At 44.2% G+C, this 15,425-nt stretch overlaps 1 protein-coding gene across 3 annotated transcripts in view; it reads left to right on the top strand.

Annotated features, from left to right (window-relative positions):
- RBPJ (recombination signal binding protein for immunoglobulin kappa J region) overlaps positions 1 to 15,425 on the top strand; it is a 415,590-nt gene that overhangs the window by 130,409 nt on the left and 269,756 nt on the right. Inside the window, exon 1 of one of the 3 annotated variants that reach the window (XM_030191261.1) lies at positions 3,080 to 3,104. The exons of the other annotated variants lie outside the window; for them this stretch is intronic. The gene's annotated coding sequence lies outside the window, so the exon portion shown is untranslated. Of the gene's footprint in view, positions 1 to 3,079; positions 3,105 to 15,425 lie in introns of those variants that run through there. 3 annotated transcript variants of the gene reach the window in all.

Raw genomic sequence — 15,425 nt, forward strand, 5'->3', positions numbered from 1 at the left:
ATGCAGTGCAGCAAGATGGGCTTCTAAGCTCTCCTTTGCCCGACATTACAGGCTGGATGTGGCTGCCAGGAGGGATGCGCGTTTTGGTGCACAGGTGCTAGCGCGTGGTGTGGCTTGTTCCCACCCTATCTAGGGATTGCTTTGTTACATCCCATACGTAATGGCTTCATCTGCTTGATGACAAGGAAGGGAAAATTAGGTTCTTACCTTGGTAATTTTCTTTCCTTTAGTCATAGCTGATGAAGCCATGAGCCCTCCCTGTATGATTGTCTGTATGCTGTGAATCTGTTTTTCAGGTTCTGTTCTAATTTCCTGAAGTTCCTTCCTTGGGAGAAAGTTGGAAAACAATCTTCAGGATTCATGTTCAGTTTAAATTTAGGAGGATGTGTTCATTCCCTCCAGCATGTTTTTTTTGGAGGATGTGTTGATTCCCTCCAGGAGGCGCGTGTGTTCCCCTCCAGTTCTATAAATAGGAGGATGAGTTCATTCCCTCCAGTGTGTTGGGAGGATGTGTGATTCCCTCCAGGAGGCGCGTGTGTTCCCCTCCACTTATACAATAAGGAGGATGAGTTTATTCCCTCCAGGAGGATGTGCATTCCCTCCTTTATGAGTTCATGCCCTTGTGATGGGCCATCGTTCGCTGTGAGGAAAGCTCTTGTGATTCCCATTGCGGTTTGCCATACTGCTTTGGAAGCTTCAAATACTGAAGAGGCAGTGGAGCTAGCTGGCCAAGAGGGCACTGTGAAAGTTTGAGTGCTCTCTATCTCCCCTGCTGGTTGATGGACATAACCCATACGTAATGGCTTCATCTGCTATGACTAAAGGAAAGAAAATTACCAAGGTAAGAACCTAATTTTCCTATAAATGGTATTTCAGCAAATCCAAGGTTTCTTGGAGGAGCATAGTATACTCTATTTTCAATCATATCCATACAGAATGTTTACTTGTTGGCTTCCTTGCTAGATGTTTGGTGATATCTTGAAAAAAATAGGGGTATTGCTGCCATGTTACATATATCGGTGGAATTTGACCTTCCAGAGAATTTTATTCTGATTACCAGATTGGAGGGTTTGGGATAGGGGTGGCAATCCTGTAAGTGGTTTGTTATACCTGCTTGATTAGATGCAAAAAATATGAATAGATGAGGAGACATGTAGCTGATTTGTTCAGTGCAGAAGGATCTCTCAGGCACTGTTCCCTCTGCAATACTGTTTAATCTTTGTTTGGTTCCCCTTTATGTGGGATATTATCTGATCTCGGGGCTACTTTGAAATCGCTTTCTGAATGCATCTGTTCGGTTTCAGTATGACTTGGCACTAATGTGTCATGCCTGAATTTGAAAAAAAAAATTGTTGAAGGCGATTTCTTGATGTGTTTAGTTTGTCTAAGCCAATTACGGCAGAAATTAACTTTCTGAGTGTATTAATTGATGCTCAGTTTTAATAGTTCTGCAACAGTTGGTGCATGATCCAGTAGATTTCCCATGTCTTAGTTTGGAGCATTACAGATTGTAAGCTCCTTTGAGCAGGGACTGTCCTTTTTTGTTAAACTGTATAGCGCTGCGTAACCCTAGTAGCGTTCTAGAAATGTCAAGTAGTAGTAGTAGTAGTGATTCAAAATGTGGCTGTTTTGATTGTTGGTTTGAACAAGTCCTGAGGATCTTATCACTCCTCTTTTATCCTCACATTACTGGTTGCTGGTAAGTTGGCCTATAAAACTTTAAATTGTCTTCATTCTGCAAATCACAGATTACTTGAAATTCCTTTATCAAACTAGCTCATAAGACAGACGCACTGAACTGTACCTTTTCTGTGGCAGTTGTTAGACTGGTAAATATCTTAAAATCAACCACCTGCTTGGAGGTTAATATTTTTGCTTTTTGCCAGTAAATGATTTTAGGTGATGTTCCATGTGTGGCAGTGTTCATTATTTTTGTTTGATTAAACCTTTTATATGCTTCTTTCTAATTAATATCAAAATGACTCACATTGTTGCACTGTAACTGTAACATACATCCAGATATAATTTTATACTCCAGGGCCGCCGAGAGACTGGGCCAGGCCCGGGACAAGGCCGCCCCTGCCCCCCCCCCCCCACCTGCCACTGGGCCCTCTCTCCACTCCTGGGCCTTCTGCACTGACCTTAAGCGCCTCACCTTCGAAAGCACAGCAACAAGCAGCGGCAGACCACTCCTTCCTTCCGTGTCCTGCCCTCGCGGAAGTTACGTCAGGCGAGGGCAGGACACGGAAGGAGTGGTTTGCCGCTGCTTGTTGTGCTTTCGAAGGTGAGGCGCTTAAGTTCAATGCCAGGGAGCGACGGTGGGCGGGCTGGACTGCGGCGGCAGCCCCCCCTGGAGGCCCAGGCCCGGGGAATTTTGTTCCCCCTGTCCCCTCCTCTCAGCGGCCCTGCTCCAGTCCTCTCAAATCCATGAACAGTAAATTGATACTCCTCTACTAAGTAATCCCACTCTAAGATCTCAGTCTGTTATTAAAGCTTGCCTTATATCTCTGCACCTCACACTGCATGCTACTTTTCGAGGACCATGTATGTGACTACTGTTTAAGACTGTGTTTGACTATTGTTACCCGCCTTGGATAAAGGCAGGATATAAGTGTAGTAAAATACTCTGTGTACTGGTAACCCACCATACGTTGTTCTAATTGATAATTGTATTGTTTGTGATTGTTTTTAGTAGTGTTATATATGGATTTAAAATGTGTTATTTGTCTCTACGAAGTTTGATATCGGAATATAAATTATTTATAAAAAGCAAAAACATACTTTTATTTGCTCCTTACCTGCGCACCTGATAATGCCTCTGCTCTGTCCAGGTAAACACGTGCAAACAGGCAGAACTCATATAAGTTTATACACATAATGGGCAGGCAGTTTTGTAAAAAAAACATTTTTTCTTGGTAAAGCACTGTTTTACTTAGGGAAATAGTATTGAAAATGAGCTTTTGAGGATTTTTTAAAAGATATTTTTCTTTAATAATAGAGGAATAGCCTAATGGCAAGTGCAGTCAGCTGAGAACCAGAGGAACAGGGTTCAATTCCCACTACAGCTCCTTGTGACTCTGGGCAAGCCACCTCCATTGCCTCAGGTACAGAAACCTTAAGATTGTGAGCCCAATAGAGGCAGAGAAAGTACACGTATATAATATGTATACTGCTTTGGTTGCACCACAGAAAGGCGGTATATCCAAATGCATGGCCCCATACCCATATTTGATGTTTCATATATTCTCTATGTAATGCTATTCATTTAGTAAGAAAGAAATACATCTCATTTGTTTTGGAGAGGTGTTTCAATATATGGAGTAAATGTATTCACTTGATCAGGTTTATTCATCAGTTTTCTTCCACTGTAAAGTCATGTGTTTTAATCTGTTACTCTGCATTATTCATGTTTTCCTTATTGAGAGAAAATATGTGTACTAGAGAATGACACGGTCACTTACTATGGATATACAGCGGTAAATCAGCAGTAAGAAAATCCTTTCTTCCAATGATCAGAAGCGAACACGGGCGCTAGAGGCTATTAGTGCCATACTAGTGCTCACATTTGCTACCGCCCCATGATCAGAGCCCCCGAGTGAGTGAAACAACGCGCTCGTAGGCTCTTACCTGCGAGTAGCACGCAAATGCTTGCTAAACAGGACTTTTATTATTCCTCCCCAATGATCAGTGGGCAGCTTGGACCTGGCGTTAGGGTTTGCAGACCATTGGAGAGGAATGAGGAGCCCTATTCAGCATTCATTTGCATGCTAGCAGGCCCCCCATTCCCCCAATGGACCCCCCCCCCCCCGCAGGAGCCCCCCACATCAAGCCAGCGACACGGAGACTGGAGGTCCAGCGGCCCTCCAGTCCCCCCACTCCCTGGCACAAGTTCATGGGGCTGGAGATCCGGTGGATCTCTAGCCCCTAACCCCCTTTGCACTCCCCCAAAAAGCCCTTCTCTTCCAGCACCGCCTTCAAAATGGTGGCACACAGCCCTGCCCAGTGCATCCTGGGCTTGTGGTGGGTGTTCAGGGAGGCACTAGGCCACCAGGGCCTTGCATTTGCAGGGGGATATGGGGGTCCCATGGACCTCCAACCCCTGCGTTTGACAGGTCTGGGCTTTTGACAGCCTGGACCTGTCAAACAAGTGTGGGAGGATTGTGTCGGAGCACATGCTCAGGTACAATCCTCCCGCATTTTTACACTATGATGAAGATAACGTGCTTAAATTTGTCTGCTGTTATCTCTGGTCTTAGAGGTGGTAAAGCCCCACGCTGTTCATTTTTAGAGTTCTGTTTGGAATAGCATGGGGCTTTTGATTATCTGCACCCTAGTTTGCCATGACACTGACAAAACTTCCTCTGCAGGAACTCTTCTTCTAAGGGAGTTTTGAGCATCACAGCTGTGACACCTCAAGCAGCATAACAAAGGGACTCCAGAAATCATTCCCCTACCTACTTGTCATGCATAGATAAGCCATTAGGCTAGTCCCTCTCTACCTCTAACGTCTGGATGTATAGTTGTTTAAACTACACATCCAGATATTAAGAACCTTAATGAAACTCTAAAACAAATTCTACTTGCCCTATTCTATAACAGAGAAATCTCATATATCATATATAGCTCACTTATTTTCATATGCTTCAGAGACCAGAGTACTGAAATTATTTTATGTATATCATGTGAGTAAGCATAATAAATCTGCTGTCAAAAATAGATCTAGCAACTCACTAAATTATTGGATTTGTTTTTACATTGGTAGGTTCAGGGCCGGTCTTAGCAAGTGCGGGGCCCTATGCAGACCAATTTGGTGGGGCCCCATCATAGCCCTGCCCCATCCTAGTCCCGCCCCCACTCCAGCTCCACCCCATTGATAATATTATTCAATTTTTAGAAAATTTTTTATTTATGAAATTTCAAATAAAGACAAATGAAGCTAAACTTGTACAGAAAAACTGATTGAAATAATAAGCACAATGCTATCATGACCCCCCCCCCCCCCCCCCCCCCCCGAAATTATTCAGTTCAAGTCCACTACAATTAGTTCCAATTCTCATAACCCCGGGGACGGGGGGGTCAGAGGTGCGGACACACAATCTCTCCACTGCAAAACACTATACACAAACTTGTGCAAAAACACACTCATAACCTTACCAAACCATAACAGCACTAATTCCATGGACAGGACGAGAACAACCTTATGCGTGGAAAGGCAGAACTGTAATTACACCAGGCTCTAAAACACCAATACACTACCTTGTGAAAACAAAACAAAAAGGGCTGCAAATGCTACACGCTAGCAGGATACTGCACCTTGATCACACATAACACAACAGATATGAAGGCAAAATACGGAATTGAAAAGTTACCTCAAGAAATCAGAATCAGCATGCAGCAATACTAGAAAAATTGAAACTTACATTCAAAATATCACAGATGCACATTTCCAAAAGCTGACATATTCTGAATAAAATACTTTTTTCTACCTTTGTTGTCTGATCATTTGTTTTTTTCTATTCGCTTTGGTCCCAGTGTCTTCTGTTTTATGCAGTGTCTTTCCATTTGATATTTTTTCTCTCACCATGTCCACCATCCTCCTGTGTCCTTATGTGTCCTGTCTACCATCTGTAGCCCTGTCCCTATCCTTTCTCCAGTTTCAGCATCTGCCTTCAAAGTGTTCCGATCCAGCCCTTAAATTCAGCAATTTCCCCTCCATGCATATCCAGCATTTCTCCTCACTCCCCTCCTTCCGTGTACATCTACTTTCCTCCCCTCCCCTACATCCATGTCCAGCATTTCTCCTATATCCCTTCCCCTCCATCCATGTGCATCTCCTTCCTTTGTCTTTCCTTCCCTCCATTCCTGCCCAACATTTCTCTTCTCTCCCCTGCCCTCCATGTCCAGCAATTTCTCCTCTCTCCCTGAGCCCTGCCCTCCCATCCATGCTCCTCTCTGTCCTCTGCCCCCTCCATTCATCCCTATCCAGCAATTCCCCTCTCTCCATGAGCCCTGCCCTCCCCTCCCATCCATGCTCCTCTCTGGCCCCTGCCCCCTCCATTCATCATCCCTATCCAGCAATTCCCCTCTCTCCCTGTGCCCTGCCCTCCCATCCATGCTCCTCTCTGGCCCCTGCCCCCTCCATTCATCCCTATCCAGCAATTCCCCTCTCTCCATGAGCCCTGCCCTCCCCTCCCATCCATGCTCTTCTCTGGCCCCTGCCCCCTCCATTCATCATCCCTATCCAGCAATTCCCCTCTCTCCATGAGCCCTGCCCTCCCCTCCCATCCATGCTCCTCTCTGGCCCCTGCCCCTCCATTCATCATCCCTATCCAGCAATTCCCCTCTCTCCCTGAGCCCTGCCATCCATGCCCAGGTCCTCTCTCCCTTGCCCTCCCGCTCCCAAGTTCAACTTCCTGCCTGTCCGCCCTGGCGCCCTTTTCTTCTCCCCCCAACCAAGGATTTTTCTTTTAAATTTACCCTCCGTCGCCGGCATCCCACAGCAGCGTGCTTCACTGAAAGCGCTCCTCCCCTACCGAGTCCCCCCGACGTCTCTAGCAGAACGCAAAATCTCTTCCTGATTCGTTCATTCTCGAGGGCGGGACACTGAGAATGAACGAATCAGGAAGAGCTGTGTTCTGCTAGAGACGTCGGGGGGACTCGGGAGGTGAGGAGCGCTTTCAGTGACGCACGCAGGACGCTGCTGTGGGATTCCGGCAATGGAGGGTAAATTTAAAAGAAAAATCCTTGGTTGGGGGGAAGAAGAGGGCACCAGGGCGGACAGTGGCGGTAAGCATGGCACGACGGCGCCCTCCAGCCATGCTTACCGTCCGTGTCGGAGTCGGACCGGCCATGGGAAGAGGCTGACTGAGGCACGCCGCGCGGGGCCCCCCTAAGCGCGAGGCCCTATGCGGCCGCCTCGGTCGCCTCGGCCTAAGACCGGCCCTGGGTAGGTTGTAAGTTCCCCTTTTAAGTGTACAAGTTAGCTCTTTAATGAAGTATTCAAACAGGATTTGAGTTTTACCTCACAAGCATTTTGCTTAGGAGGTGATACTTTTATTTTAGGATTAGCAAAATCTAGCATTATTGTAAACCACATTTTACTGGAACTTACTGAAGTTTATTTTTGTTCTAAACTAGGGTGCACACAAAGAAAATTTTATTATGGAAAGAATATAACGTTTTTAGGGATTGTTCTAGAACTCTTGCCTTTTGCACCTAAGGAAGCAGGTATTGGCAACCATTAGTCTCGTACAGTCTTTGGCTGAACCACTTTTTAAAATCTGGTGTGAAGTGTTCAGGAAATCTTTGAGCAATGTTCCAGTAGTAATCTTTAAAAAGAGGCAAAATAAAATGTGCCTTTAATCAGATGATTTAAATGGAAATGCACATATTTGTAATTTTTATTTTTCTATCATAAACAAAATGGAAAGCTTGCTGATTGACTACAAGTGTGGGTGTTTATAGCCAGCTCTTCTGAAGAAAGACATTCTTTTTTTTTAATTTCCATGAAGTCTTTATTAATTATTAGTACACAGAATCTGAAACATATTACAACATGAGTATCATATTACATGTCAATTGTGCAGAACATAGGTCTCCAGAAGTATAGCAAGTAAATAATACAAAGAGTAGTAAGAGTCTCATGCTATACCAAAAGAAGACTGCTTACTGTGTTAAAATTCCGAGTGAATTATTCAGAATAACCAGTTCAGAACTTCAACTTTTTTACTAAATTTTTTATGTATTAAACCCCGCTTCCATATCACTCTTGTCACTCAGAACCCCAACCCACCCCACCCCTCCCACCCTTCGGGCACCACCATAACATAGGACATCAGACAAATTACACATGAAGGAGAAAAGGGTCCCAGGTCAAGTGCCATCTACACAGTTGATTGCGCCATTCCGCTAGGAGTCTCTCCATCTCACAGATATGCCTCAATTTTTGAATCCACCTATTAATCGGTGGAGCTGTGGTCTGCTTCCAATGAGCAGCAATTATGACTCTCGCGGCACTTATGGCCTGTCTCAAGAAAATTTGCTGGGTGTGGGAGAGACCTGCAGCTAGAGCAGAAAATAGGAAAAGAGTCGGGCTCCAAGGTAACAGACTCCCCGTCCACCTCTGCAACCTGCTATGAACCGCTCTCCAGTAGGCCTTAACCTTCCTGCAGGTCCACCAAATGTGTCCCGCTGTGCCCCGCACCCCACATCCCCTCCAGCACAGCCCCGTCAATGCGGGATAAATACGCTGAAGACGCTCGGGTGTCAGGTACCAACGGTACAAAACCTTTACTGCATTCTCCTTAAAGGGTACATGAGACGACACTCCCATCACAGCCCGCTCCAATTTCTCCCACCCCACCTCCTCCAACTCCATGCCCAGCTCCCTCTGCCAACTCTTCCGGTGAAGTATATATGTCGGGGATTGCCTGTTGATAATGTGGTAGAGGCGCGATACCAACCCGCTTGTCTTAGGTGGGCCTTCACAGATGGTTTCTAGTGCTGTTTGTTCCCTGGCCACTACCTCCCGAACTGCCCTTGTCTTAAGAAAAGAGGCTAATTGAAGATAGGCATATCGGTCTGACCCCACTATCGGGAACTTCTCAAGGGCCTCAGAGTACGACAGCAAATTCTCCCCATCAAACAGTTGACCCCACATTCGTAAGCCTCCAGTGTACCATCTTGTGAACACTCCTTTTATCATTCCGGGGTAAAACAATGGATTGTGAGCTATGGGAGACAGACGAGATAGTGTAGTACGTCGATGGGGAAACAGACTGTCCCAATTTAAGAGGGTGACATATATAGAAGGACAGAGTCCTGCCTCCAAAGATCTATGCGAGCCTGGGATCCACATAAAAGCCTCCAGCGGCCTCTCACCCAAGGTGTATTGTTCGAGCTGCACCCATTGCCGATCCGGATAGTCCTGAAACAATTCCACTGCCGCGCGTGCCTGAACCGCTCTATAGTAGCAAGCCAAGTTGGGTACTCCCAGCCCTCCTCTCGTTCTGTCCTGGTATAGGACCGAGTGTGCCAGACGCGGTCTTTTCCCCGCCCAAATAAAGCGCATGATACGGTCCTGTAATGATGATAAGAATTTACGGGGCATTTTGATTGGGAGTGCCTGAAAGAGGTAGAGCAGGCGCGGTAAAACATTCATCTTTACTCGGCCAAACCAGGAAAGATCAAGATCACCCCATTTTCCCAAGTCCTCGATGAGTGCCCCTGCCAAGCCCCTATAGTTAATTGAGAAAAGATCAGAGAGGTCTGCTGACAAGTTCACCCCCAGGTAACGAAGGCTTCTGTTGGTCCACCTGAAGGCATAGGAAGACCTCAGGGTTCCCACGAGCTCCTCCGGAAGGGTCACATTCAGAACTTCAGATTTGGACATATTGACTTTAAATCCCGACACATTAGAGTATTCCTCTATCTCTTTCAAAAGCCCAGGGAAGGTGGTCAAGGGACTAGTGACAAACAACAATACATCATCCGCAAAAAGGGATAGTTTATGATTTCTCCCACCAATAGAAAGTCCTGAAATATTTGGATTGGTTCTAAGCCTAGTTGCAAAGGGCTCCATAACCATGGCAAAGAGCAGGGGAGACAAGGGGCAGCCCTGTCTAGTGCCTCTGTATAAAGGGATCATTGCTGAGTTACCCCCATTTACTCGAACACAGGCTTTAGGAGCGCTGTAAAATGCTTGGATCCACCCACTAAACTGCGGTCCTATCCCGAAGGCCTCCATGACTTTATACATAAATGGCCAGTGAACCCGGTCGAAGGCCTTTTCGGCGTCCAGACTAAGGAGACAGAGAGGCCTCTTCATTCTTTTGGCCAAGTATATTAAATCGACCACTCGCCTAGTATTGTCTGTGGCTTTCCTATATGGGACAAATCCCACCTGGTCAGGGTGGATAACAGCTGGAAGCAGTGGTGCCAGACGGTTGGCCAAAACTTTAGCTAAGATTTTAACATCGGCGTTTAAGACGGATATTGGACGGAAGGACCCACATTCTGTATGATCTTTGTTCGGTTTAGGCAATACCGCAATCCAGGCTTCCAACATGGAATTAGGCAAAGACTCCCCTTTCCCAATCATGTTAAACAAATCCGCGAACAGCGGGGCCAATTCGGGGGCGAATTTCTTATAGAATTCGTTAGGTAAGCCATCTAACCCTAGTGATTTACATGAGGGCAAATGTTGTATAGCTTTTTGTATCTCAACTGGGGTAACTGGTGCATCAAGAGCGGTCCTCTGTTAAATATTTATGGACGCTAAGTCACTCTCAGCTAAGTAATCTAAAATAGTGTCCTCAGAAGGGTTAATCTCCTGTGCATATAGTTCCTGGTAAAATTCGCTAAAACGCCTCTGTATGGACTCAGAGGTGTTCAGCAAGTTGCCCCTCGTGTCCCTAATGTGAGTGACCGTTCGATCCACTTTTCGCCTACGCAACTTTATAGCCAGGAGGCGTCCTGCTTTATTGGTAAATTCGTATGTTCGAACTTTATTTCTAGATTGTAACCAAGTTAATTGTTCGGAGTAGATAGAGTCCAGCTGGAGCCTCTGCCCATGCAGCTCCTCCAAAATTGCAGAGGAGCCGCCTGATTTGTGCTGCGCCTCCAAGATCCAAATCTTTTCCATGCACTGCGCCAGCTGGGCCCTACGAACCCTCGCACGCCTACTAGCTATCTGTATAAAGTAACCTCTCGAGACTGCCTTCATAGCATCCCATACAACACTGAGGGGTGGGCCCGATTCTATATTAAGCTCCAAGTACTCCTTCAGGACCTTCCTACAGCCCTCCACCACCTCTTTCTCCTGTAGTAATTCTGTGTTAAGCATCCATTTTTTTATCTTTGACCTCTGCTCTAATGGTCGGCAAAGTGACCCAGACTGGGGCATGATCAGAGATTGTTGCACTACCGATTCCTGCTTTCGGGCCTCTCTCAACTAGTGTAACGTCAAGAAAAAGATAATCGATGCGTGAGTACGACTTGTGTACGGGGGAGAAAAAAGTATAATCCCTAATTGTCGTGTGACTCAGCCTCCAGACGTCCAAGGTCCCCAGAGAGTTCAGTGCCAAAGAGTCCTTAGAGATCGGGTGTTGGGGTCTCCCGGACCTATCTAACACATGATCCATAACTTCATTAAAATCACCCCCCATGATCAGAGAGCCTCGGGTAAATGTAGCTAGTATGTTCTTCACTTTGGAGTAGAATGTCCCCTGTTGTTCATTAGGTGCGTATAAGGTTGCAAGAGTGAGCTCTATGTGTTCTAGGACAATTTGCAAAAACAAAAAACGCCCTCCCGGGTCTCGTTTGATATTTCGTTTGATATTCAGTATTTGGGCTGTTATGGATTTATGGAACAGCACTGCCACACCACTCTTTTTGGAGCCATCAGCGGAGGAGGCAAAAAAGGCACTAGGGTAATCTGGATGGGAGAGGAATCGCTCATGCACCCTGCGGAGATGGGTCTCCTGCAGGAGGACAATATGCGGTTTTAGCTGCTGTAACTCTTTAAACAACTTCTGCCGTTTTTGAGGCATATTCAGGCCCTTCACGTTATATGATAGAATTTTTAAGTCTGTATTCATGCCTGGGGCAGTATATCAGCTTTCTCCCCCATTATATAGGGTCCATCCATTTCACATGCTTGTGCTTCCTTATACCAGTGGTGCCCCAAGAAAGACATTCTTAAGGCTGCATATGTAGCCACAGTAACTTCATGGTTGCATGGTTGTAGCACATTAAAGAAAAAAGACAAATTATCATCTCCTACCTCCATGTCTGTGGCCCTTTTTCTGCTCCTTTCTAACCTCCACTCCCTTACTTTTCCTCTTCTAAGTGGACTTCAAATCCTTCTCTTTTCTCCCATCCTCACCATCTCATTTCCTCACCTTACAGTTTCTTATGTCCCCATCCTTTTGCTTTCCACAATCTAATTTCCCCTACACCCCAGAAGGTTGTGATTGCTGTTAACCCTTGCTTCCTTTTACCTACTTCCTCCCATTCTGCAAGACTTCATGTTGATCCCTAACACTGATCCATAACAACTGTTATGAAAAAGTCCAGGAAATGGGGATATAACTATGGAAATTGCCCTACTATATACATGTACACAATAAGCCAACAAGGTTCGTCTCTGATACTAGCAATTTTGTATATTCAAACAGATTATGAACTACTACAGTGGATAAAGTGATAGAGAGAGTAGATATATATTGTGGATTTCTGGTAAAATGTTTATTCAACCACTGCTTTATACTTAGAAGAGCTAAACTGCTGACTAACACAAAATATGTTTATAGATTAGTTTTGCCCAAGAATGTTCCAAACTATAGAGTCCACCAAGCTGCAGTTCCTGGAGACACTAGTCTGTTTCCTCATGGTCATCTCTCTTGTTTGTTCTGTTGCTAGTATTCCTTCTTCGACATAGTTAATCAGTAAATGACAACAGATAAAGACCTGTACGCCCCATACATTCTGCCTAACAAAGGTGAAGCTACACCCACCACTCTGTGCAGGTTATCGTCATTCATGCTTAAACACAGGTTGGTAATTACTATCATGCCAGCCACATATAGGTAGTTAAATATGATGCAGTTTTAGGACAATATTTTATAATCAAAAGTATTGCTAACAGTATTTTACTTGCTAATCTCAGTGTTAAGATTTTTCCCTCCTTGAGACGCACAGCACCTTCATTCATAGCATATGGTAATAAAGTGATATACAATACGCAGACTTGATCCTCATATGTCTTTTGCCATTTGCAAGACACAGACCGTAGAAGTCTAAGGCACTGGTCTTGGCCAATATAATACCTCATAATCCTAATAGGGGATATATATATATAATAGGAGGTACCTAAAACATCAACAACAAACAGTACTCCTGTTCTATATAAATTACAAAATCTTTATTAGTGAAAATAAGTCAGTGCATTAAAAGAATTACTAAATAATATCCCTGCAACTCACACTGCCATCCACACCAAACTTATACCCTGATCACATATGTAAATCCCACAAAGAACATTAAACATAAACCCTAAATTGCAGTTTCTTCAGTCTCTGTGTATCATCAGAGCACAGTCTCAATAAAGATCAGTCAGTGAGCCCTAAAAAAACAAGGGCGCACTAAACCCAGTTCTTAATAATTGTAGCAAATGTTGAACATTGCTGATCTTTGTATCCAACAAGTTCTCAAGTGAAGAAAGAAAAAAAACTCCACTGCAATATAGAGCCACTGTTCTTATCCCTGTGATAAAAAAAACCACAGAGAAGCACTGGGAATTGCAAAGTCACAGAAATCTTCCTGCACACGATCAAACCTTTAAATTAAAGGCAGCCAAAGAATGCTTCAGGTAAGTGGGAGGCTTCCAGGGATAAGTAAATTAAACCCATATAGTTGGTATACTCCAAAGTTCCCCAATATAATACCTCAACAGCCATGTTTTGTTACTGTCCTCCTATTTAGGCAAACCGTGTGCTTATCCCATGTATTTTTGAATTCCATCACTGTTTTTTTTCCTCCATCTCTCCTGGAAGGACATTCCAGGCATTCACTACCCTCTCTGTGGAAAAACTAATTTCTTGACATTACCCCCTAAGTCTACTGCTCTGCAGCCTCCATTCATGTCCTCTAGTTCTATAGCCTCTATATCTCTCAAAGAGTTTGGTTTGTATATTAATACCTTTCAAATACTTAAATGTCTGTATTGTATCTCCTCTCTCTCTCCTTCCCTCTAGTATATACATATTCAGGTCTTCCAGTCTTTTTTCATACGTTTTATGGTGCAAGCCCTGTACCATTTTTGTTGCCTTCCTTTGGACTGCCTTTGTGTCCCTTGAGAGATACAGCCTTCAAAACTGAACACAATACTCCAAATGGGTCCTCACCAATGACTTGTACAGGGACATCAACACCTTCTTTTTTTCTGCTGTTTATGCCTCTCTCTATTCAACCTAGCATTCTTTTGGCTACAGCCTTGTCACATGGATTTGGCTCCTTGAGATCCTCTGACACTATCTCCCCAAGGAGTCTCTCGCAATCTGTACACATCAGTTTCTCATCTTAGCACATACTGCTGTTCTGGATTTTTACACCCAAAGTGCATCACTTTGCACTTTTACATTAAATTTTAGCTGCCAAACATAATTTTTGTAGATCCCTTCTCATGTTGCCAACTCCCTCCGGCATGTCCATTCTGACGGAGATCTTGGTGTCATCGACAGAAAGGCAAACCTTTCCTTCTAACCTTTCAGTAATGTCACTCACAAATATGTTGAATAGAATTGGCCCCAGTACCGATCCCTGAAGCACTCCATTACTTACCTTTCTATCCTCTGAGTAAACTCCATTTACCACCACCCTCTGCCATCTGTCAGTCAAACAGTTTATGATTCCAGTTCCCAACTTTAGGTCCTCTCTTAAGCTGGCTGAGTTTGTTCATGAGCCTTCTATGAGGAACCCTGTTAAAGGCCTTACTGAAATCTAAATAGACTACATCTAGCACGTGTCCACGATCCAGTTCTCTAGTCACCCAATCAAGGAAATAATCAGATTTGTTTGGAACAATTTTCCTATGGTAAAACCATGTTGCCTTCTGATCTTATCTTTCTGCTTTTGCTTTCTTCAGTATTGATTGATAATTGCGTCACATAAATCCTCTCCAGTTGAGTGATTCACTTCTAGGAAGCCTAGGAAATATTCTTCAATGTCTACGTTTCCTTCTTTGCAGGAAACAAAGCAAATAATAACTGTCATCTGCTCAGTGTGACTGACATCTGGTGTACAGTCTAATATTATAGAATAGTACTTGTCTGAAGTCAAGAAAGCACTTTTCAGTGATGGCCTTGCCCAAAATTGCAATAATTTCATTTTGTATGTCTTTCCTGAAATAATGGATTTTGGAGTCCTTTCTTATAGCTCTCCTTATATGTGCCACCATGACAGAATCAAACTTTCCAAACAGTTGAACCAGTTTAAGAAAGTTGCCATTATTTTTTTTTGAAAAGCTTATCAGATGAGCCTTCTTGAGATCCAAGAAATTTGATTATTTCTATGAGCCTTGCAATCACATCCAACCAATTATTTGTTACTACCACATAAAGCCTTTGATGTGACTCAAGTGTAATTTTATTTTTGAGATTCCTTTCTGTAGTCGATCCACATTTTTGAATGTTTCATATGAGCCAGAGTTGTTTCATATACATGCAGTGCCTTGGATACTCTCCTCCAGTTGTAGCCAGTCGATATAAAACTACTGGATGATTTGCATGGATCTGTTGGTGAAAACAGTTTGCAACAGAAACAGAACACACAGTCTGTGGAAACCGAGTACAGTAACCACGGTCTTGGCAGTAGTTCACCATGTTCCACTTGCGTCCTCTAGAGTTTTCAGGATACAAAATGCCTTT

The sequence above is a fragment of the Microcaecilia unicolor genome, chromosome 2, assembly GCF_901765095.1.
Source record: "Microcaecilia unicolor chromosome 2, aMicUni1.1, whole genome shotgun sequence".
In the NCBI taxonomy this organism is placed as follows: domain Eukaryota; kingdom Metazoa; phylum Chordata; class Amphibia; order Gymnophiona; family Siphonopidae; genus Microcaecilia; species Microcaecilia unicolor.